This window comes from Bos javanicus, chromosome 12, assembly GCF_032452875.1.
Source record: "Bos javanicus breed banteng chromosome 12, ARS-OSU_banteng_1.0, whole genome shotgun sequence".
NCBI classification, from domain to species: domain Eukaryota; kingdom Metazoa; phylum Chordata; class Mammalia; order Artiodactyla; family Bovidae; genus Bos; species Bos javanicus.
In genome coordinates this window covers 48,983,713-49,009,296 of record NC_083879.1, presented here as the reverse complement: position 1 = coordinate 49,009,296, position 25,584 = coordinate 48,983,713, and the positions used below count along the sequence as shown (strand labels likewise).

The following is a 25,584-nucleotide window of genomic DNA, read 5'->3' as shown; positions in this document are numbered from 1 at the left end:
TAGGATTTCTGGGATGGTGTGGGAGGAGTTGCAGAATAATTTTCTATTATTCAGTAGAATTGGGGGCATCATTTGGAACATTCTCAATTACAGATGAAGAAGCTAAGACCCTGAAGTGTCACTTTCATAAAATCTCACTATCTAAGAAGTATTAGTGGAAATTGGATGAATGAATCGAATTATGAGTTACTTTATGTTCAATATTAGACTTGCTGTTTGGGGGAAAACTAAGAAAAAACTGTAATATGCTTGTAGTAAAGCTTTCCTGGCTTTAATTGATTCTTTCTCTGATACTTACAGATCATGAAATTTAGTATAGGTTTTTAAAAGCCAGGCTTGAAATCTGACTTCCCCTTTGTTGCTGGGACCCCAGGAAAGTGACTTATGTTTGGGTCCTCAGTTTTCTCCTGTGTAAAATGAACTTAATAAAAGAACCTACGTAAAAGGATTGTTATGAAGTTTTGAAAGAACAGATCTGAAATGCTTTAGTGTGGTGTCTGCTATGTAGAAAGAGCAAAGTAAACGTGGCGTATTCAGATGATGACTTATAATGACTTATAATGTTATTTTGTTCTACAATACCTCAAGGCCCTCGTTTAAAAGATTCATCTTCATTTCCATCCGAGTACTAGGCCCCACAAGGGACCAAGGTTTACATTTCCCCTTATCCCTGTATATTGGAAAAATAATTTTCTTTCTGCTGAGCTGAAATGAATACTTCATCAGGAATAAAGTTCAAGAAGTTAACACCTGTAAAGAGAGGTCAGTGAACATTTCAGAGTAGATTATAGGAATACCCCCAAGTTCACAATGACAGTTTCATTCAAGGTCATCTTATATATTAAGGTCTCCTCTTTATTGCTTGCACTTCTTACTCTTGACTATATATGGTATGCATTTTTATATGTGGTTTTTGCATTTATTAATATTATTTAAATGATGAAGTTATGAGTTTTTCTTTGGACCTGTTTTATGGATGAGAAAACTGAAGCTTTGAGAAACTTGTTAAAAAGTGGTTGCATTAACTTTGTTTTACTTTTTGCTTTTTTTCCTGTGTCTCCATCTCTCTTTTCATCCGGTTCTTTTCCTCACTGTACTTCTTAACTCCTTCCTTTTTACCTTTCATCTTATTCTCCCTGTGTTTGTTATTTTAGTCTTTTTCATTTTATTTTTCCCTTATTCTTCTTCATTCCTCATAGGTATAACAAAAATTAACTTTTAAGAGTTGTTGAATCTAATGAGTTTTGAATTTCATACCCACTTTGAAAGGAGAGAATATATAGATTTTTTTAATAAAGCTGTTGAATTAAGTTATACTTTGTGGCCAGCTGTTTAACTCATCTCCCTTGCATGTCCATGACAAGCTGACAGGAAAAATAGTTTGTTACTCAAGTTTAAGAGATGGAGGCGACTCATGGATATATATCTTGAAAATCTTGTCACTGATAGATAATTTGGCTTGTACTCTGGTTTTAAAAGACATCATATAGTAGCTACTATTTCAGTTGCTTTAAATCTGTCTTCTCAGAGGACAAAACCTGTAACCTATTCTTTGAGAGTCTAGTGAGTTTAGTTGGACCCTTTTCGGAAATAGTGGGCGGAGGTCAGAGCCCCGTCCTGAGCCTGGGGCTGGGCATAGGCTGGGGACACTTGGCCTGCTGGCCTGCTCTGTCTCTCCATCTCGAACTGACTGTCCCATCGCACTTGGTACCTCCCCAGTTACACTCTGAACCCCTTGCCCTTCCTTTTTGTTAGAAGCCCCTCTAGAGTTAGCTTTGTGGAAGATAAGGGAAACTGAAAGGCGTCCAGAAGCAAACAAAAGCTTGAAATGGAATACTAGACCATATTTTAAAAAAAATTCCTTGTCAGGTTCCAACAGCTGTGCCTGGCAGCCCATAGTTGACCTTAACCCTTCTCCTCTCATCCCTTAATGGCTCCCAGTAACTTAAAAAAAAAACAAAAAACCAAACTTCTGGGCTCTCAAGTTATGCAGAGCACTACAACTTTCTCTGACGCTGGAGTCCTGAACCTCCTTTTCCTTATCTGAAGAGTCATGAATGTTCTCTAACTCCAGGTCTTGCACTTTCCCCTTTAAGAGGTTTCACAATGGAAGGAGGAGTAAGCAGATTTTTTTCCCACCAAGTTGAATTTCACCCCCTTTCCCTCCCAAACAAGGCAGACATGGCTTTTCAATATTTTTCCACTTTTCTTTTACATGTAGAATTAAAGCAAAACAAATTATGGTAATCTTGGCTTTTTGGTTGAGTAGATTTTGGATGAGTTGAAGTTTACTGTAACTTTGAAATAACATTTTTCAGTTTGACAGTAGAGTCGGGTAACACAATTTTCATTTTCACAGATTACTTTTCTGAGCCTATTTGCAGACCAGAGCATGACAAATACATGAATAAGTTTCACTTCTTTTCTCTGCTTAGGAAACTCTTCATGTTAAATAGGATTCGTACATACTCAAAGGGATAAACTGCATAATTTTACACCTAGTGCCATATAAGTTGGATTTCTTATTCATCACACACCATATGCAGTGTTATTAATCTTTACTGTAAGTAGAATGACAAGTGAGCAATAAAAACAGGCCTTAAAAACTACCAGCAAACATACAGGGAAAAAAAAATATCCTAACAGATGCTTCAGAAAGAAGTGACAGTCAGTGAAATTTGGGTTACATGTGTGTTGCACAACTGATGCCTTGGGGTGTGCCCTCAATATGGTTCATGGTTTTCACCTCAAATTCTAGCAGGGGCTCCATGGTGTTCTCCTTGTTTTCCTCCATACCCCTCGTTTCCTTCTTCCCCTGTACTTCCCACACCTCTTACATCCTATGACAAGCATCTTCTCTGGGTGGGAGCTGCTTGACCTTTTTCTCTTCCCTTTCACTCTTCAGGCAGGTGTTGCGTTTGTCTGTATCCGTGGTCCCAAGCGTGTCCATCTTCCCTGAACGGGGTTGAGAATTGCTTTTAAAGTGGACGGCCTCACTTAACACTTGATGCTTCCCATCACTGTGTCCTCTGCTGTCCTTACCCATTTGTACAACCCACTGTTGCTTGTTGGGCCCATTCCTGAGTCTTGCTGTGCCACCCTTTATCCTGGTCCCGGGCTTGGTGCATGATAGCCCTTGCTTCCTGGCTGTCTGTTGCTGGGAACAGCTGTGTTTGGGGTAGATGAGCGCTGGTGTTTCTTTTGTCGTCATTGCTTACCCACACCCTACTCTGTTAAATGTAAATCTCTCTTTGGATGTGTCTTGGTTGTTTCATGTGCTGAGCCACAGAGCACTCTGCCTGCAGAGAAGTTAAGACCAGCTCGAAGGCTGAAAGGCCTATTATTCTGCCCTGGGGAGTAGGTTAAAGAATCTTGATTGTGCCTGCAATTTGTGTGCAAACTCCAGAGATAAGCATCATCTGTGCACATTGATACAGAAACCCTACCTACTGGGGTATAAACCTTGTTGCTTTCTGTGACATCTTGTAAAGAACCAGGAAAAAAACAATTTACAAGTATCCTCAGATACTTTGATGACAAAGTAAATGCCTTGCATTGATTTGTTATTGTGGTCCATTAACACAAGCGCCATGTATTTTTTCTTCTTCTAATAAGTTGCTTTTTAGCCAGTGTTTTGCTTTTTTTAAGTGACTAGAATGGATTTGAGAAGCAGAAGTCTTAAATTTCCAACTTACTTGTTGTTAAGACTACAAGGCATTTTGGGGAGAATGTAAAGGGCAGATTTTGACTTCCTGAAACTTCCAATTAACTTTCCTTTGATTGTTTCTCTTGATATGATTTTTGTCATGTTTTTTAAATATATAATAATGTCGTCAGTGATGTCAAGGTTTCCTGGGACATAAAGAGTTTCAGTCACTCTTATCCATCCTGGTAGATGCCCTTGAACAAAAAATTTAACTTCTCTTTCCCTGCCCATAAGATGTTAATTATAACAATTAGTCTGCACTTTGTTCATAGCAATGTCATGGTGCTTTGGAATAGATGTCATGCGTAAATATGAAGTACAGTGTAACAATGGGATTTTTATCTTCTTTAACATCAAATCTTTGCTCATTAATTTTTAATTAGGATAGCTGGACTTTGAAGATGTTTAAGTTTGTGAGTCAGTCTTCTTAGTAAGATCACAGGGGTATTCCTTTTGCTTCTGTTTTTTTATTTTTACAATTTTTATATGATTTTGGCAGGTAGTTGATTTACAGTGTTGTTAGTTTCAGCGGTACAGCAGGGTAACTCAGTTATGCGTATGCATAGATCCGTTCTTTACAGTGTTGTGTTAGTTTCAGCGGTACAGCAGGGTAACTCAGTTATGCGTATGCATAGATCCATTCTTTTCCAGATTCTTTTCCTGTATAGGTTATTACAGAGAATGGAGTCGAGTGTCCTGGGCTGTACAGTAGGTCGTTGTGTACTCCTTTCGTTTTCACTTGGGGAAATGAGGAATGAGCAGTTCTGTCAAGAATGGAAATTAACTCAGGGCTTTTCATTTTCTGGAGAGTCTAATGTAGTCAGTAAAGTATGTACTATGTTCAGAACACCAAAAAAAATCGCATGAACGGGGAGGCGGTAGTACAGCTGCCCTGGGCTCTGATCTTGAAGCTGTCTCTCATTAGTAGCGTGCTCCTGGGTAAGTCATGAGGTGTTTTCTCATTTGTAGAATGAGTCATCTGAGCCTGCCAATCCCAAAGTTTGCTTGTGTTCTGTCCTCTTGAAACCACGTTTCCACGTCCCCACCCTTCCTTGCTTGCCCCTTCTGTCCCTGTCAGGTTTTGGACGTGGCCTCTGCGAGGGAGCTGATGTGGACCTCAGTGAGCTGCTTCTCTGCGGTGCTGAAGTTGCTGATGAGAAGACGCCAGCTCCTAACAACAGGGCCCTGAACTTTTTTTTTTATGTTCTGTATTGTGCATAAATTATTTCTGGCTAAAGCATCTAGAAGTTTAAATGATCACTCTTAGTTGCTCTGACTTTCCTTTGTGAATCATCCTTGCTGTTTTGCCTAACTGGGTGGTTGTTAGTCTTTAGAGTTAGAGCTGGACTTTCTGTGTTTTGTTTTTAACCCCTTTGGGTCTAAGACTTTTGATGCTGTGAGTTGTCTGAAATACCTGTTGGAGACAGGAGCAGTTTCAAATTTAACATACCTTAATCCTAGCTATGGGCTTCCCTGGCGGCTCAGTGGTATAAAGAATCTGCCTGCCAGTGCAGGAGACGCAGGTTTCGTTCCTGGGTCTGGAAGATCCTCTGGAGGGGAGGGCATGGCCACCCACTCCAGTATTCTTGCCTGGGGACAGAGGAGCCTGGTGGGCTACAGTCCATGGGGTCACGAAGAGTTGGGCATGACTAAACAACAGCAACAATCCTATCTTATTGATGGTACACAGAAAAATTTACCGGGATTGGAATTTTGTACAAAAAATTGTAACTTAAATTACTTTTCTTATAACTAATAAACAAGGCTTTAAATGCCCGTAACGATATTCTGTAGTCACTTGTCCCACAAAATGAGTTTGTCTCCAGTTGTTCAATGAATGAGTCTCTAGTCCCCTTTACCCTTCATTCTTTGTCTTCCTTCAGACACGCCAAAAGGCTTTCTGATTTTCCTCCACCTCCCTTTCCTTCTCATCCGTCTACTCATACACTTTTCAGCAGTATTTTTAGCACATTTTCTCATCCAGAGAGGTCAGTGCAGTAATTTAAAATTTCAGGCATTCATTTTATACTTAACATCTGCTGTGTGTGAAGCCCGGTACCCAGGTAGGGAAGTGCCACTGTTCACGAAGCATCTGTCTGGCCTTAGGAAGCCAGTGGGGGCAGTGTGTTGATGGTAAACAGCTCTAGCCTCTCACTGCTTGTCTTTGCATACCGTCTCTTGGCTTATTGAGTATGTGACTTTGGCCAGTCTTTACCTTCTCTCTACACTGATTCCTTTTCTGTGAAATAGGGATGTTAAGCCTGCCTCCTGGGGTTGCTTGATGTTAAATGAATTAATACATTGAAAAGACTTAGTATGATCCCTGACACATCATAGTCCTTATTGTTTATTATTATATTATTGTCATTCATTGGTAGTAGTACTGTTGATAGTGGTAGGTGGTATTTCTTGCCATCATGATTTTTACAGTTTTATGAAAAGTTGAGAGTTCTATTATATGGAATATGTATTAAGTATAAATTATGTTTGGAGTATAGTTTTTCACCACAAATGGCAAATAAAAAAACTTTTCTCTATGAATGTTATATTTAATAAAATTCAGTTAGATACTATATTAACCTACTGTGATACATAGTCCGTCTTTAATTATTTTAGGTGTTTCAGTTTATGATAACAAGTATCTGAAGAGTTGACTCATTGGAAAATACCCTGATGCTGTGAAAGATTGAAGGCAAAGGGAGAAGAGGGTGGCAGAGGATGAGATTGTTAGATAGCATCACATACTCAATGGACATGAATTTGAGCAAGCTCTGGGAGACAGTGAAGGACAGGGAAGCCTGGTATGCTGCAGTCCATGAGTGGCAAGGAGTTGGACATGACTCAGCAACTGAACAACAGCAAAACAACATCAGAAGATGCTTAGTATAAGCATAGACCAAGAAAATCTCGATATAGAGTTTCCTGATAATACGGCTGTTTCCTGATTCGGTATAAGTTAATGTGCATAAGTTTAAGTGAATGCTGGTGTGGTAGATGGAGAGCACAGGGAAGACTCCAGAGGTTTTGGAGGGAAAGCCAGGTGTTGATTGGCAGAGATGAGGAGGAGAGGCCTAGCAGCTGAAGGGTGGAGTACCTTGGAATTTTTGGAGACAGAAATAAGCAGGTTATATGCAAGGGAGAGAAAGCCAATGCCCTCCAGCTTTCCCCCTCAGCTATGATAGTGGGACAATAGAGCAGAAAAGGAGGGATGACATTATCTAGTAGGGATTATGTTTGATTCTTCTTGATTCTTGACTCATGGCTATGAGTGGCCTGATCATGTCCAAGGGACATTGCCTTTAAAATTTAGGGAACTGAAATAGAAACTTGCTTCTGGGAAAGAATTCTCCCATTTGAATTGTATATGCTGTGTTTCAGGCCAAGACAATGGGGTGTGACGTTGGGTGCGTAAGGTAGCCTGCTTCCTGGGGTATTAACTGATTCTCAGTGTTGATAAATGGACCAATTGTGATTTCCTTTCCATGGAGTGTCAGAAAGCTTCTTTTAAGTAGAATTAGCCTTCTCAAGAGTGGGACTAGTAGAAAACGTACCAAAAAAACAGAAGAAACCTTTTTTATTTGATTCAGAATTAATTCTCAGGATTGTCTGCTGGGCAGCAGGTGAGCACCACGAGCCTGCATGCCTGTGGCATGATGTGAGAGGCTAACACACTGTGTACCACGTTTGTGATGCCACATGAGGGCTACTTTAAATTTAGACTGTCTTCCAGCTTCTGGGCTTAAAAGCAACCTGACATTGATGGGAAGTTTTCTAGTTTAATTCTCACAGTTATTGTAAGAAGTTACAGTGTCTTCCTTTTTTTATGCATAAGGAAAATGAGGCAGAGAAGATGCATAATGTAGAAAATACATAATTTGTTTTAGACGATATACCTAGAAAGGTTTGGGAGCCAGACTTGGAGTATGTGTTTTCTGATTCCAAACCCTTTTTTCTCTTTTTTAATTTGACACATCCTATATTTCTTCAGTTGTGTCCAACTCTTTGCAACCCTATGGACTGTAGCCTGCCAGGCTCCTCTGTCCATGGGATTCTCCAGGCAACGATACTGGAGTGTGTTGCCGTGCTCTCCTCTAGGACATCTTCTCGTCCCAGGGACTGAACCCGCCTGCGTCTCTTATATCTCTTGAATTGGCAGGCAGGTTCTTTACCACTGGCGCCACCTGGGAAGCCCCTATTTCCTTCTACTTCATCTCAGTTCTGGTCTTTGTCTTTTGTCTTTGAGGGCGGGGTTTAGGGGTGAATGGTGATGGTGTTTTGATCCTCGGCTATAGATAATTGAGTCCATCATGCTTTACCTTCCTTTGTGGAGAGGAAGGCTCCTCTCCTGCTTTATTCACGTTACTTCCTTGCTCTTTTGGTGTGCTCTTGCACTCCTCTTCCCTCGGTCATGCCCTGCTCCTCACCACCATCCAAGCATGCATTCTGATGTGGAGTGTGTACGCAGGAGTCCTTGCAGAGTAGTCAGAGGTGTTGTGTATGTGTGCGCACATGTGTGTGTTGTAATGTTCATAACTGGTTCTATGCTATAAAACTCATTTTTCTTTCTTACAGTGCTCACCCAACACTGTATTTTTAAGTTCCAATTTTAAGATCCAATTTGCTGTCAGTTTTCACTTTGGCATAGTATTTCATAACATTCCCTTACTATTTTACTTTTCCATTCCCTAATGTCAGCCTAGTGCCTTCAGCTCCCATCAGTACAGTGTTGCCTTAAAGATTTCAAAACAGGTGTCTTTATGATGAATGATCAGATAGGGCTTAAACATACTTAATTTCACTAATTAACACCATATTTTTATTTTTTTCTATACCGACTCTACTAGTTTAAACATCCACCAGCTGTGTGTAAAATTTTCCTTTTTCCCAAATCACTGCAAAGACTTAACACTGTTCTCCTTTCTAATTTTACACCATTCTGATAGATAAAAAGGAATAGATTACTTTGATATGTATCCCCTTGATTTCTAGTGAGTATTACTCTCTCTCCTATTCTCCCTGCCTTATTATATTATCCTTTACCTTTATGGATATTCAGTTCAGTTCAGCTGCTCAGTTGTGTCCGATTCTTTGTGACCCCATGGACTGGAGCACGGCAGGCTTCCCTGTCCATCACCAACTCCCGAAGCTTGCTCAAACACATCCATCAAGTTGGTGATGGCATCCAACCATCTCATCCTCTGTCGTCCCCTTCTTCTCTTGCCTTCAGTCTTTCCCAGCGTCCGGGTCTTTTCCAGTGAGTCAGTTCTTCATATCAGGTGGCCAAATAATTGGAATTTCAGCTTCAGCGTCAGTCCTTTCAATGAATATTCAGGACTGATTTCCTTTAGGATTGACTGGTTTGCAGTTCAAGGAACTCTCAAGAGTCTTTTCCAACACCACAGTTCAAAAGCATCAATTCTTCGGCACTCAGCTTTCCTTATAGTCCAACTCTCACATCCACACATGACTACTGGAAAAGCCATGGCTTTGACTAGATGGACATTTGTTGGCAAGGTAATGTCTCTGTTTTTTAGTGTGCTGTCTAGGTTGGTCATAGCTTTTCTTCCAAGGAGCAAGCATCTTTTAATTTCATGGCTGCAGTCACCATCTGCAGTGATTTTGGAGTCCAAAAAAATAAAGTCTTTCACCATTTCCTTTGTTTCCCTATCTATTTGCCATGAAGTGATGGGACTGGACGACATGACTTTAGTTTTCTGAATGTTGGGTTTTAAGCCAATCTTTTCACTCTCCTCTTTCACTTTCATCAAGAGACTCTTTAGTCCTACTCACTGTCTGCCATAAGGGTGGTGTCATCTGCATATCTGAGATTATTGATATTTCTCCTGGCAATCTTGTGCTTCATCCAGTCTGGCATTTCACATGATATACTCTGTATATGTTAAATATGTATATAATATAATATACTCTGTATATGTTAAATAAGCAGGGTGACAAAATACAGCTTTGACATACTCCTTTCCCAATTTGGAACCAGTCTGTTGTTCTATGTCCAGTTCTAACTGTTGCTTCTTGACCTGCATACAGATTTCTCAGGAGGCAGGTCAGGTGGTCTGGTATTCCCATCTTTTTCAGAATTTCCACAGTTTGTTGTGATCCACATAGTCAAAGGCTTTATTGTGGTTAATGAAGCAGAAGTGGATATTTTTCTGGAACTCTCTTGCTTTTTTGATGATTCAACAGATGTTGGCAATTTGATCTCTGGTTCCTCTACCTTTTCTAAATCCAGCCTGAACATCTGGAAGTTCACAGTTCATGTACTGTTGAAGCCTGGCTTGGAGAATTTTGAGCATTGCTTTGCTAGCGTGTGAGATGAGTGCAGTTGTGCAGTAGTTTGAGCATTCTTTGGCATTGCCTTTCTTTGGGATTGGAATGAAAACTGACCTTTTCCAGTCCTGTGGCCACTGCTGTTTTCCAAATTTGCTGGCATATTGAATGCAGCACTTTCATAGCATCATCTTTTAGGATTTGAAATAGCTCAGTTTGAATCCCATCACCTCTGCTAACTTTGTTCATAGTGATGTTTCTAAGGCCCACTTGACTTCACATTCCAGAATGTCTGGCTCTAGGTGAGTCTTCACACCATCGTGGTTCTGGGTCATGAAGATCTTTTTTTCTTGGTATAGTTCTCCCCTGTATTCTTGCCAGCTCTTCTTATCTTCTTCTGCTTCTGATATTCAGACCCTAAATAACTCTTACTTGGACTGGTGAAATATTCTAACTAGAGTCTCTGTGTCATTCTCCAGAGCCGCTTGCTCAGTGCTGTCAGATTTATCGTCCTAAACTTGTCACCTGGATCCTCTGCCCCAGATCTCTTAAAGGCTTTGCATCTTCTCTCTATGAAGTCAGCTCCTCTGGTGTGAACTGCTTGCCCGCATCCAGCTCCACCACTGCGATATGGTTGGTCCACAGTGTATTTTTAGTCTTGGCTTCTACACATCCTTATGGCCCTAGACATGTTTCACGTCTCTTCACTGTGCATGACTCCACATGGTGTGCCCTCCTAATTCTGTCAGAAATCCTTACTTTGTTCTTTTGCTTTTATCAAAACTTGGTTTGCACGTAGTTTAAACAGACTGACCACCACAGCCGGTTAATAAACAGCAGCAAGTCTTTTCTTGTTTTTCCATCTTCTGAGGAAATACTCTCAATTGTCTAACAAACTGATGGTTACCAAAGGGGAAATGTGTTGAGGGGATAAATCAAGAGCTTGGGATGAACATATACATACTACTGTTAAATATATATGAGATAACCAACAAGGACCTCCTGTTACAGCACAGGGAATTCTACTCAATATTCTGTGGTGACCTATATGAGAAAAGAGTCTAAAAAAGAGTAGATACATGTATATGTTTATCTGAATCACTTTGCTGTACAACTGAAACTTAACACTGTAAATCAACTGTACTCCAATTAAAAAAAAACCCTTTGTATCTCTAACTTGTATGCATTACTTAGCTTGTCTTTTGTTTCCTTTAGTGTTTGCCCTTATCTGTGGATTTCCGGTGTGTGAACAGGATTGAACCCTTTCCCACCCGCTCTGTGTACCAAACCCACGGCTTTGCTGTCACACTGTAATTGTGTCAGCTCTGGTTCAATCCATATTAAGTGTTCACATAATTACAGCTATGGAGACACTACTCAAAGGTCAACTCTTCCTTTCTTGTAGGTTGTGTTGTCAGGATTTTTGTTTGCTGAGTTTTTTGAAAATTCTTATCCCTCCTCTAGTCCTGAGTTGTCTGATTCTCTTCTCTTTGCCTTCGTGTTGCGTCAGGGCCTTCTTCTTGGTGTCTTGGCACTGCCCTGCCTCGCACACAGCTGTGGCCCTGCGGCCCCATACTTGTCAGTCCTTTTCCTCTCTTGAGCCATCTGTCTCCTTATCTCCTGGTTCCTCCTCCTTTGTTTACCTCCTTTGCTTTTTGTCTCCTCCTTCCTGAGAAGAGTCTTGTAGGAGAGGTACGTGTTTGACATCTAGCATATCTTTTACTTTTGTATTTGATTGATGGCGTGGTTGGGTCTGCAGCACATAGGGTGGCACGTTATTTTGCTTTGGGATTTTGAAGGTATTCTCCATTCCAGCTTCCATTGGATGCCATTATGATTCTCCATACTTCTGTTGATGACCTTTCATTTCCCCTCCCCTCTTGCCTTTTCTCTCTCTTTGGAGTCTTATAGAAGGCTCTTCCTGTTGCAGGAGTCCTGAATTTCTCAAGGATATGCAGTTGATCAGTTTTCATCAAATTTTGCAGGTTCTATCATTTGCAGCTGGTTCAGCATTCTGTCCACTTTTAAATCCTTATTTTATGGAAATTCTTTTTTTTTTTTTCAAATACACAAATCTCTTGTTATCCAAATTGATTCATTTACTGAGTTCAGATAGCAAGCGACCAGATAGGGATATGTCAGAGGATCCAGGAATACTGTTTCCTCCAAAGCTGGCTCCTTCAAAATTTCTTATCAACTGTTCAGTTCAGGGAGTTTGGGAAGCATGGCAGGGTCGTGCCTGGTTCATGCTGTGCTCATCTCCCCGTTCTGTTTCCTCTTTAACGCCCGTATTCCCAGGTTGAAATCCTGGACTTCAATGCCACTTTTCTTCAATTCCAATTATTATTTTGCTTCTGTTCTGTCTTTGCTTCTACTTTCTGAATGGTCATGTCATCATCATCTTCCCATCCTTTTATTTATATCATTTTGTTCTACTGTCACATTTTTAATTTCCAAAAGCACTTGTTGTTCTTACAGTAATCCTTTGTTCATGATGTCCTCTTTTTGTTTTTGAATGCATTTACAATCGCCATAATCTCTGATGGGAGCAGCAAACAGCTTCCTATAAGCTCTGCGTTAGAATGTGGGCTTCTCAGCAGAGTCACCTGGCTGGACTATGGCTTGTTGAGCCCCTGGTGGCAGGAGGTATCTGTAGGCTTGATTCTAGGACCAGTTAGCTTCTCATAGACGGATCTTCCAGACTCCTGCCTACAGGTATAGGCCAGGCAGCCATGTGAAACGTGAATGGGAAGAAAACTGGACATCTCAGCACTCTGCTTGCCCCCAACTCTGTTCTCTGTATGATTTCCCCACCTTCACAGAGTCCCAGGACTCCTAAGTAGAGGCCCCATGCTTTGCTCTATCCAGAGACCAAAGCATTCCTCTTCCAGGATTGGAGAGGGCGGTCATGTGTATTCAGTGAAGTATTGGAAGATCTAACTAATTCTCAGAGACATTGTCAACCAGTCTCCCTGTTATAGCTTAACTTTACCCCCATTTCTAGAGTCACATGGAACTGACAGCCTCTGAGATTCTGGAAGGTTTTGTTGGTTAAGTGAGTTGCTTCTCAGTTTTCCTCCCAATTGGCTGAGCTTCATTCAGCTTTCTAGGGTCTGCTAAATCATTTACCTTACCTCCATCTGCTTTTTGCCTTTCCATATATATATATGTATTTGCTATTATTGACTCATCTCACATCCTGTGCCAGAAGAAAAATCTATTACCTCTCATTTTATTTGAATTGGAGAGAGAGTAAAAGTCAGTGTGTATCATCAATCTGTTCTTTCTTAATGCGAAAGTCATATTCTTGTTGGCTCTTTGTGTTTCCCTTTCTGTCAATCATTTATCCATATGTTTTAGCAGATTTTCTATTGAGTTTCTTGTCTTTTTCTTTGTAGAATTTCCTTATATATTGTAGTTTTAGTTCCTTATTGAGTTTCTATCCTTATGTTAACAAACTTGGGCCATGTGATAAAGCTCTGCTCTCAAAATTTTAATTTTCCAAAATGTGAAGTTAGATGTTAACACTACTGGATTCTGAGGGTGTGTATTGTTGTGTGAGACTCACACAGCGGAAGTACCACAGTGATTTAATGCCTTAAAAGTTTCTCTCTTTGTTTTAAATTACAGTCATTGAAAGAACACCTATTATGTAGCATATGATTTGTATAAGTTGTCTTGGTTGGAAATTGTAGAAACCCAGACTGGCAGAGGCTGATTGTCCCAAAATATCTGTTCTTTCCTCCTTCTGTGATAATAGAATTTTTTTCTGGAGTGTATGGCTTCCCAGAATAAAGATGACTGACATTTTCTAGCTTCTAGAGGTGACATTTTCTAGCTTCTAGAGGTGACTGAGGAAGTTCTAGCCAGTGAGATGTAAGTGGCTGCTAGGAACCCACCCGTGAAGTCACCTCATGGCTTCCTCCCTTCTTTCTTTCTGTGCGTGGCATGCTGATGCAATGGCAGGACGTCTAGCTGTCATCTTAAACCCATGAGAGGGGGTCAGATTCTTGGAATGGCTGTCCTGGTGAGCTGCATTTCACGTGGTCCTGTAAGACTTGGGGGAGGAGAACTTCCCGTACCAGCTCTGCATTCTGAATGCTAGAGATACAGGCTGCAGTTGTGTGTGTTTAAGCCACTGTCCTTTTAAATCTGCTTGTTTGCTGTCACTTGCAGCTAAACCCAATCTTAACTGATATAGCAATGCATACTTGCTTAATCAAAAACAGGTTTAAGGCTTTTTGGCTTATGGGAATGGGTTCATCCAAGAGGTGAAGTGGTCTTAAGTCCTGCTCCATGAAGCAGTTTAAATTATGTCATTAGTACTCTCCTTCTCTGTTCGCTTTTCAGGTTTGTTACTTTTGCTTGCTTTATTCTCAGACTGTTCAGATGTGGCAACAGTATGACTTCTGGTTTCCTCTGTCATGAAGACATTTATATTCTCAGAGAAAGAGCAAGCACTTTTTCTGATGATTTAACAGTTGTCCCTATTGCCTGTTCCCTAAACCAGTCAAAGGGGACCAGGGGAAGGATGCTCAGTTAGACCAGGGTCACATGCCCATTCCTGAGCTCCAGGCAGAGGGACATCCATTCCCAGACACAGGGACTACATGGAATTTCTCTGGAATGAAGGAGGGGCTGGTTCTCAGAAGATGCTGGGAAAATAAATATATGTTTGGTTGAATTATATATAATTACCCATCATGTTGCTGTGATTTTAAAATATATATATGTTACTACTTTGTTCCTTTTTCTGTGTTTTTCAGTAGTTCTTTCCAAACAATGTAATGAATGTTAAAATGAATGATGTTATTCATTTTGTTCATGAGGCAAATCACTGACAGTTAAGAGATAAAAATAAAATTAATAGTGCAGGAAGAATGTACAAAGTATTCTTTGCCTGTACAGAATAGTAGATAGTAAGATGATCAGATAAAAATACCTGTGGTTAAAAAAAAAATCGCAGTATAATTTTAATAGAGATCATTTCTTAGTGATAATTAAGCATTCCTTATTAGAGTGGTTACAGTGTATCTTAGCAGACTGTCTCAACTATAGTCAAGAAACAACCTAATGGAACTCATTTGCAATTTGTAATTTTTGCCGGTAACTCTTCTTCTTCTCCAATGAGCCTCCTGAAAAGCCCCACCCAATATCACAGTTGACTCAAGTTTCTTATAATCGGGTGGAAAAGCAAATCTCAAGAGTCCCTCAAAATGAAATGAAATATATTGTTTCTTTTGGAAAACAAATGGAAAAATATAATTTTTAAAATACATTTTAAGAATACAGGTGTTGTAGTCTGTGAACAAACTACTTCTATAAATGTTCTTTACAGCTTTATTGAAGTATGATACACAAAAACTGCACATATTTAATGTATGTAATTTGATGAGTTTGAACATCTGTGTACACCCATTATATCATCACCATAATCAAGGTAATAAACATATCCATTGCTTCCCAAGAGTTTGTGTCTTCTTGCTTTTTTTTTATGGTTCAGTTCAGTTGCTCAAGAACACTGAAAATGAGACATACTGTCTTAACAAATTTTTAAGTGGACAACATAATGTTGTTCGTTATATTTACTGTGTTGTAGAGCAGATCTCTAGAACTTGCTCTTCTTGTATTACTGTAACTTTATATCCATTGAACAGTAAGTAACTCCTCTTCCATAAACTTAAAAAATAAAGCCTTGCATAGAGGTGAGTCAGGCATTTTTAAAGATAAACTTTATATATATATACATTTTTTTAAACTTTAGATTTATAGAAGAAAATGTGACAAGAGCACAGAACGTTTTCCTATACCCTACACCCTTGTTAGAAAAGCTTTGTTCCTATGGTATGTTTATTGCAGTTTTTTAACCAATACAGACACATTATTATAATAAGTTCATACCTGCTTCCCATCTTTTCAGTTTTTACCCACTGTCCTTTTCCTGTTCCAGGATTTCATCCAGCACCCACACTACATTTTGGGGTCATACCTGTTTGCCCTCTCGTGGCTATGGTACGTTTCCTGTATTTGATGACCTTGACAGTTTGTGGAATACCGGACTAATGTTTTGTAGGGTGAATCTCAACTGGTGTGTGTCCTTCTCATGATTAGTCTGGGCTTAAAGGATTTTGAGAGGAGGGTCACAGAGCTAAAGTGCCATTGTCGTGACGTCAGATCAACAGAATATTCGGTCAGAATGATTTATCACTGTTGATGCTGACCTGGGTTACCTGGCTGAGATAGGGTTGGTCAGGTTTCTCCACTGTAGTGTTATCCTCTTTCTTTCTTTCCTCACTGTTACTACCCTTTGGAAGGAAGTCACTGGGTGTCTCATATTTGAAGAGTGCGGTGTAATGGTTTCTCCTTGAGGGCGAAGTGTATACAAAAATTATTTGGACTTCTTCAGCTCATGAGGTTTGTCCATTGTACCTTATTATCTGTCTGTCTCTTTTTATCTAAACCTTTGTATTAGTATAGACTTTGCTGTTTGTTGTTTAGTCAGTAAGTCAAGTCTCTTTGTGGCCCCATGGACTGTAGCCCTCTGGGCTCCTCTGTTCATGGGATTTTCCAGGCAAGAACACTGGAGCGGGTTGCTATTTCCTAGGCTTATGGCTGTTTATTTTATGCTTTCAGTTATAATCTAATACTACTTAATTTTGTTACTCAAATTGTACTAGGTTGGCACTGGGAACTCTTTTCTTTGGTCCTTGTATCCTTTGACAAACTCCCTTGTGTTTTTGTGTGTTTTTTGTTTTTCTCTTGTCGTTCTTTCCCTTTCCCTTTGTCTTCCCCGTCCCCTCCTCTCCCTTCCTCTTCTCTACTTTCTGGCTCTATAAGATGCTTCATGCTCATCTTGTGTATCTCCTGCCTCAGTCCTACAATCAGCCATTTCTTTATAAGACATGGTTTCTTTTATTAGAGAATGGTATTAGAAACCAAGAACTGGGTACATGGTGTGCTTATTGCAGCTGGGGTGTTCTTATTATCTCATTTATAGGTGTAGAATTGGAGATCCCAAAGAAAAATGTTGGTAATGGAAGAGGGTAGAAATAGTTGTGGTCAGATTGTGGACTAAGAGGCCTGTCTGGGTAGTGTCTCTTCCATTCCTCTGCATTTTGGGAATGTTTTTCTCTCTGAGAATTTTTTGTGAGGTGGTTTATTTTCCTGGCCTTTCTCATGAGTCATTTATCTAAGGGCAAAGTATAAAGAGAATTTTTATTAATGTTCTGACTGGCGGAGTTATTCATTGATTGATCACATCATTTTTTCTTTTTTTTTGCAGTTTGCCAAAAAGGCATACAATGAAATATGATCTGCTAAAGACTGTTGTATATTGTTTCTGACAATAAGAATAGATGCAAAATTCCTTACAAGATTATTGGTAAGCATGAAGCCCTTTAGGACTATTTAATAGATATAATGCTCCTCACTGTCTTCTCTCAACTTAAACAGCAGTTGCTCTGAGGACTTGCCTAATGTATTATAACTAGATCTACAGCCCGATTTTCACATTTTTTGTTTTTTTTTTCGATTTTCACATTTTAGTCTTTATTGAAAACATAAATATTATCTTGAGTAGAGAAAATCTTGAGAAACCTTCCTCAAGAAACTCTTCCTTAGAGAAAATTTTAAACCCTGTCTAATGGTATAGCACATACTGTTTTTGTCCCTTTGGATTAATTACTCAGTGCTCTTAGAATGGGCTTCCCTGGTGGCTCAGTGGTGAAGAACTGAGCCTGCCAGTACTAGAAAGGTGGGTTTGATCCCTGGATCGGTAAGATCCCCTGGAGGAGGAAGTCGCAATCCATTCCGGTTTTCTTGCCTGGAAATCCCATCGACAGCGAGGAGCCTGGTAGGCTACAGTCCATGGAGTTGCAAAAGAGTCAGACACAGCTTAGTGACTGAACAACAACCAAGTTCTTTAGAAATGGGAGATCGGTAGCTTTTACTGGTTTTCCTGGTCAGGGATCAAGATACTTCTATAATCTGGATTTACTGTATTTCAGGAAAACATCAAAAAACACTGCAGCCATTATGGAAACAGAGAGTGTACACACACTCATGCACACACAGAGGCTAATTTCCGATGAGGTCTGCTATGTGTCAGGAAATTGAAGTGAGTTGTTTCATTTTCACTGCTACTGTATTAACGTGGACAGAATGGCTCTCCATTAGGCTACCATGAATTATGTTATCCTTGTCCTCCTTCTCCACACCTATATTTAGCCATCTCTAAGTAGATTCTATTCTTTTGAAGCATTTGAGCACATTATTTTTTGATGGTTGAAATGGTTTAATTTGTCAAGGGATGAGGGTCTTAATTTTATTTTTTTTCTGGCTGTTGGCAGACTAATTAGGAAAGCTTGAGCAGTGCTAGTCCTGTACTTCAGCCAAACTTTCAAGTTTACAGACTTAATGAAAAAATAATATTTCACAAAGGGAATCTTCAGTTTAACCTTGTGGAGAGTGTTTTAGTCAATCAGTCAATTAGTCAGACATTGCTTATCATGCATGGGGTCTTAATACCTTTCTTCTAATTTTTTTTTTTTTAAACTGATGAGCCTTTGCTGTTTTCTTGAATCTCTGATTCCTATTTTACTCTTATTTCTCCATACTTTGCTGTGTCTCCTGGGATATGTGGTAAAGTTCCTGCCCATAGAGATCATTGTGCTATCTCAGTTTTAATTTGTGCCTCAGTTAATGCTTTTCTCATGTTCATTTAAATGCTTTATGAGTTTCTGTTCTCTGAAGCATAGATCTTATCTGTTTGATTGAATGACACATTGCAAATATTTAATGTTTCATATTTATGAGGGCTTTCTGAATTATTTTATTACCCTTTTGGACATACTTATCAGGTCTTACTTAAATGATGTTAAGACTCAGCAATCCATTAAGCCTTTTTCAATCAATTCAAACTGAGGCTGTAACGAGGATTCCTGTAGTCCTAACTCCCACATGTTCACCCATAGCTGAGTCAAAAGAGAGATTCTTTTCTGGGTTAGCTTCTAGGAATCTTTAGGACCTTTGACCTCTTGATATCATTGTTACAGTAAAAGCATGGACTATTGGCTGGTCAGGAGAGATGCTCCCAGGTCAGATTCATTTTCAGGATTGGGTCCTCACACTGTAAATTGCATTTGAGATCTTATCTATTAAGAATTAGCCAGTAGATAACCTCATTCTAAATATTTAAGTAAGTTATTAATAAATCAAATACATTAACAGAAAATAATAGTAGCTAACACTTACATAGCCCTTTTAAGCATATACCTATTTTCTGTGAAGCAAGTACTGTGTCATAATATTTGTTTTGCAGGTGATGAAATTATGGTGCTGATAATTTATATACTCTGCTTGTATTCACACAATAGCAAGGCAAGATTGGACCATTCTGACTTTAGAGACTGCTGTAAAAACGATACTATCCTGCCCTGAGATCTGTCCCTTCCTTTGGAGAGAGTGAGGAAGGGTGTTGGGGGAGAGAGGGAGGGAGAGAGGGAAGGAAAGTGTGTGTATAAGTCAGAGATCTGGGGGAACTTGATTGCCATATATTTTTTACTCTTTGACCATGCCCTGTGGCATGTGGGATCTTCGTTCCCCAACCAGGGTTTGAACCTGCGGCCCCTACATTGGACACATGAAGTCTTAACCACTGGACCAGCAGGAAAGTTCCTTATTGCCGTATCTTTGATGTTGGATTTCTTTTTCATGAAGTTGAGCTGCGGGTGTTGGTGATTTTGAAGGGTTTTAGGAAATCACAGTTGTGCTGTCACTTGAAGTACTACAGTTCCTGTCTCCCCACTCATCCAAATGTTAGCCCCATTTACCCACTGCTTGCATTTGAGAATAAGTCAGCACTTTAACGTGAATACTCAAGGTCAGTTCTGTTTGATAAATATTTATCAGTCATCTCCTGTGCACAGCATTCACAAGGATACATTCTTGACCTGGGTGGGACAAAGCCTTATCCTTAAGTAAAATACATCCATATTAAATACTCAGGTGAGTAACTACACTGCAAGGCATATGAATGGTAGAAGATATTGTGGGAGTTCAGAAGTGGTAGAGAATTAGGACATAATTTGTTTGAGGAAGTGGCTTTCAAGAGAAGTTATGAACGTGGGATTTCTATTAGAGATATTTGAGATAGAAGGAACCAGAGGTGCTTGGGAGGAAAGGTGTGCGTAAGTGGTTGAATATGGTTGTTGGTTCAGATCTGTACCTGGTGGGGAATAATTTTTGAGATGTGGTTTGGGGTTGTAGTGTGAATTTTATTCATTGCCAGCACTGTGGAAATTGTTGTGACAGTGAGAATGGAAAAGAAAGGAATCAATTTAAGATCCCTTTTCTCAGGATGCATAGGGCTTGATGACTAATAGAATGGGAAAGATATGGGTGGAGGAGGAGGGTTAAGGTTGATGTCAAGCTTCTGAGGTCAAAGAGACTTGGGAGGATGAATGGAGATCAGAAGAGATGGTTCTCTCAGACGGTATAGAGTCTGCCTGCAATGCTGGAGATCCTTGGGTTCAATCCCTGGGTTGGGAAGATCCCCTGGAGAAGGGAATGGCAACCCACTCCAATATTCTTGCCTGGAGAATTCCATGGATAGAGGAGTCTGGCCAGGCTACAGTCTATGGAGTCGCGAAGAGTCAGATGCTGACTGGGTGACGAACACTTGAAATTTTCACTTTCACTAGCTTGCTTTGCTGAGCAAGGATTATTTCTATATTCACTAGAAACATTTTTTGACCACCTCAGCTGTGGAAAACCTGAATCAAACAACTGACTGTCTAAAGGGTGTGTGTTTAAGGAGTGGGGACAGCTCCATAACGGAATTGTGGAGAAAATACCTCTTCATAACAACAGCTTTGTTATGTAGCACATTCAGTGTGTCTGGATGAGGTATTCTAAGAGCCTCTTGTTCAGTCTTAAGTGGTTTGAAAATAAAGGAGAGAAGTTGTAGGCATACTTATGTTGGCACTGAGTTTGTAGGACTGGACTCCACTTCATTTCTGAAACTGTTTTTGGCTTGATGGTGGCTCCTGAGGTCTCTGCCATCCAGTGTCCCAGTCCGGGACTGCAGATGTTCAGTGCAGACACTTGGAGCATCAGATCTCAGGATCGGTGGGTGGTCTGAGTGTGCAGTCCTGTATTTTATGCACAGGTGGCATCGAGCATACCTTTCTTCCTTGGCAATGCTCTCCATGATGGCACAGATCCTGTCTGCTTTAGATGACTATTGAATTTTAGCACTTGGCAGCATGCCTGATACATGGTAGACTCATAAAAACAGAAGTGAAGTGGTGATGAGTTGTTCCCATATCCTGTGGCAGATTAAGTTTGGAAATATGATATTCTGATGGCTGTTTGTTAGGGAACGTGTGAACTAAGGAACCTGTAGGTCTGATTTGCCCTTTATCGATTTCAGTATGTGATACCTGTAGTTGGATTATTTCAACCTGAATATCTGTTTAACACTATACTTGATTTTTGACATTCATGGGTTCCCCCCACCCCACAATTGTAATTAGGTTTTTATTGGTCCTATATACTTATGAATATATTTTTGGTCAGCTTACAAGTTTCCAAAAGACAAAGATGACCCTTCCTGGATTCTTATTGGGCTTGCATTGAATTTATACAACATAGTTTTGGAGAGAAAGTACATTTAAAAAAAATACTTTCAGTGTCATAACTTGGTCTCTTCAGTCATTTGTTTAGGTCTGTTTAGTGTTTTTTGATAATTTTTTAGATAAAATATATTTTACTCAACAGGGAAAGGGTAAAAATTCTGTAACACAGTAAGTCTTATTAATTTTGCCTGCATATCTTCTTTTTCTAATTTTATTGAGATATAATTATACAGTGCTGTATAAATCTGTGTAGAGCATAATGGTTTGACTTTGCATACATTATGAAATGATTGTTATAAGTTTAGTTACTATCCATCATCATACGGATACAATAAGAAATAGCCCCCCACACCCAAAAAAAAAGTTTTTTTTTTTTCCTTGTAATGATAGCTCTTAGGATTTGCTCTACTGAGTTTTTGAACAAGCCATCCTGTGTACTTTATAAATTGACTATAAGGTACTGTTTTGTGTTGATTTATGGACGATACGTCACATGCAAAAGGTTTCAGTTCAGTCGCTCAGTTGTGTCCAACTCTTTGTGGCCCCATGAATCGCAGCATGCCAGGCCTCCCTGTCCATCACCATCTCCCGGAGTTCACTCAAACTCATGTCCATCGAGTTGGTGATGCCATCCAGCCCTTCTCTTCCTGCCCCCAATTCCTCCCAGCATCAGAATCTTTTCCAATGAGTGAACTCTTCGCATGAGGTGGTCGAAGTACTGGAGTTTCAGCTTCAGCGTCATTCCTTCCAAAGAACACGCAGGGCTGATGATCTCTAGAATGGACTGGTTGGATCTCCTTGCAGTCCAAGGGACTCTCAAGAGTCTTCTCCAACACCACAGTTCAAAAGCATCAGTTCTTCGGCACTCAGCCTTCTTCACAGTCCAACTCTCGCATCCATACGTGACTACTGGAAAAAACCATAGCCTTGACTAGACGGACCTTTGCTGGCAAAGTAACATCTCTGCTTTTCAATATGCTGTCTAGGTTGGTCATAACTTTGCTTCCAAGGAGTAAGCGTCTTTTAATTTCATGGCTGCAGTCACCATCTGCAGTGATTTTGGAGCCCCCAAAAATAAAGTCCGACACTGTTTCCACTGTTTCCCCATCTATTTCCCGTGAAGTGATGGGACCAGATGCCATGATCTTCGTTTTCTGAATGTTGAGCTTGAAGCCAACTTTTTCAGTGTCCTCTTTCACTTTCATCAAGAAAGGTTTGGGACAATACGCATGGTAGTGTGTGCAAGTCAAGTTCTGTGTGGTCAGCATGGCCATCTTTGCTTCCACTCTTAGTCCAGTGATCTTTCAAGCTGAGGCTAGAGATATTTGTAACATTTCCATTTTTCTCTTAATTGCATTAAGTTTTTGAAAGTTAATATTACTAAATATTACTAAAGCTAATATTTCTAAATAATAGTCCTTTATTTTGTTTTGTCCTTTTTCCAAAAGGAATATTTTTTTTTGTAGTAAATCTTTAATAAGATGAAAGCACAGGAATGGCATTATTTCTTTATTTTAAAATGTCTTACAAAATTATGTTTTCTTGTGTAACATGTTCCAGGTATGATATTAGAAGTATGAGGGAACCCAAAGATTTTACCAGGCCAACTTGTCAGAGGGACTCATAAATTAAAATTATGACATTGACATATTGTTAATTGATAATCAGATTCAAGGAGACAGTACTTCTTAAAGAGCTTATTTCTTTAAAGCGAAATTGTTTGCTTTCACGAAACTTTTCCAGGAAGGCATGTAACATGAAAAGTGAATTCATAGCTATTTTGAAAATAGTAATCTGCATTTTAATAATATGAAGCATTTTTTTCCTGGGAGGTTATCACCCCTCAGTTTTACACGTTTTACATTATGCTGTAAATCTTATTTGAATAATTTTAACATTTCCAAAACATAGTTCAGAAAGCCATTTAAAAGAAACAGAGTGTTTGAAGTTAGACACAACCTTCTTTCTTAGTTAAGCAGTCAGCTTATTTTACCTGAATATTTATTTGCTCTTAAGTCAGAAATACCTTGAGCAAAAACTATTCTCTGGGTTAAGATTTTTAATGATGTGAACCTTAGGTTAATAGGGCTCTTTTATTCTGGTCATCTGTTTTGTGAATGGAGTGGTGATTGGCAAGTGCATTTACTTTCATATAAAGCTTGAATGATGTGGACCGACTGGAGACCCTTACCTGACCTCTCCATGTGGAGTTGCGTTGTACCTTCTCTTCCCTTCTTACATTGCTTTCCTGGGAGATGACCAGCTGTGAGTTTCTCAAGATCAAAGGTGATATCATTTCTGTGTCTATAGCCCCGGTATGTCCAGCAGGGCCAAGCAATAGTATGTGCTTAATAAATGTGGGTTGAATGAGTACAACTAATTGTATGTATTAATATGTATAGCAGACATTGTTTGCTACTGACAAATTTTCTTTCTGAAACATTTTATTTTTAAATACTTAGAGGTTATTTAAGTGGGCACAGGAATTTTGCCCACTATGCTCCTGAGATACAAGGGAGATCTGGAACTCCTTTATCCTGTTACCCCTGATGGTAATATTTTGTGTGACTGTTGTGCAAAATCAAAGCCAAAAGATTGATCCAATCTTCTAGGCTTATTCAAATTTTGCTAGTTTCACATGTACTTAATGTGTGTGCTTGTATGTACAGTTCTGCATGGTTTTGTCACATGTGCAGATTTATTTAACCATTGTCACAGGCAGAAGGCTTCCCCGTGCTGCCCTTTTATTGCTCACCCCTCCCCCTCCACACAATAGGCTTTTAATAGTGCTGACTCTGCTTGGCTGTTGCTTCTACATTATTTATGACATATAACAGAATGATGTTTCTGTTCTCTATGTCTGCCTCTCCATTGCTGCCCTGCAAATAGGTTTATCAGTACCATTGTTCTGGATTCTATATATGTGGGTTAATATATGTTATTTGTTTTTCTCTTTCTGACTTCACTTTGTATAATAGGCTCTAGGTTCATCCACCTCGTTAGAACTGACTCAAATGCATTTCTTTTTATAGCTGAGTAATGTAGAAAGTGCTTCCCTGGTAGTTCAGCTGCAAAAGAATGCAATTCCTACATTGCAGTTTGCCTGTAATGCAGGAGACCCTGGTTCCATTCCTGGTTTGGAAGATCCCCTGGAGAAGAGATAGGCTACCCACTTCAGTATTCATGGCCTTCCCTAGTGGCTCAGGTGGTAAAGAATCCACCTGCAATCCAGGAGACTTGGGTTTGATCCCTGCTTGGGAAGATCCCCTGGAGGCGGGCATGGCAACACATTCCAGTATTCTTGCCTGGAGAATCCCCATGGATAGAGGAGCCTGACGGGCTACAGTCCATGGGGTCACAAAGAGTAGGATACGACTGAGTGACTAAGCACAGCACAATCAAGAAAAGGGCTTCCCTGGTGGCTCAGATGGAACATCAGTGATAGGATTCGTGGCTGTTCCCCACTCTAAAGGTCATTTCTCACCCACAAACAGTTTGTGTATTTCCTATTTTAAAGAAACATTATCTTAAAGTTGGCTTCTGCAAAGTAGGGAATTGTCAACACGGATAATGAGAGTCCACTCCTGTTAGTTCGAATTTAGAGACCACGTAGTATAGGCATTATCCAGAAAATGCATGAGGTTGCAAAACATAAGTTTAATGCTAAAAATGGGGATCCAGTGTTAATGAGTTAGATGTTGACAAATGAATCTTAGGAAATTATCTTAAGCGTAATAAATTGATTCAGTCTTGCATGCCCTGAATGGGTGTGTCTAGCGGGTTTTAATTGGTGTGACCACGGATGCTTTGCACATGGTGGAGGCTGTAAGGATGGATGTATACAGTAGGCTTAGTGTGTCTCAGTGTGTGACTTTACATGTTAAAAGGGAATTCATCCCTTGGAGTGAATATAGCAGCCTGAGTTGCACATACAACCACCCATATTTAGATAAGTAC

General features: G+C 39.8%; 1 protein-coding gene across 18 annotated transcripts in view; it reads left to right on the top strand.

Annotated features, from left to right (window-relative positions):
• The window catches only part of KLF12 (KLF transcription factor 12), a 536,618-nt gene that overhangs the window by 77,465 nt on the left and 433,569 nt on the right, over window positions 1–25,584 (top strand). For 4 of the 18 annotated variants that reach the window (XM_061435080.1, XM_061435074.1, XM_061435088.1 and 1 more), the window contains exons 2-5: window positions 94–15,835; window positions 15,942–16,003; window positions 17,274–17,372; window positions 17,998–18,107. The exons of 7 other annotated variants lie outside the window; for them this stretch is intronic. The gene's annotated coding sequence lies outside the window, so the exon portion shown is untranslated. The remainder of the gene's footprint in view (window positions 1–93; window positions 15,836–15,941; window positions 16,004–17,273; window positions 17,373–17,997; window positions 18,108–25,584) is intronic. 7 more of the 18 variants (XM_061435083.1, XM_061435087.1, XM_061435081.1 and 4 more) reach the window with 5 other exon arrangements.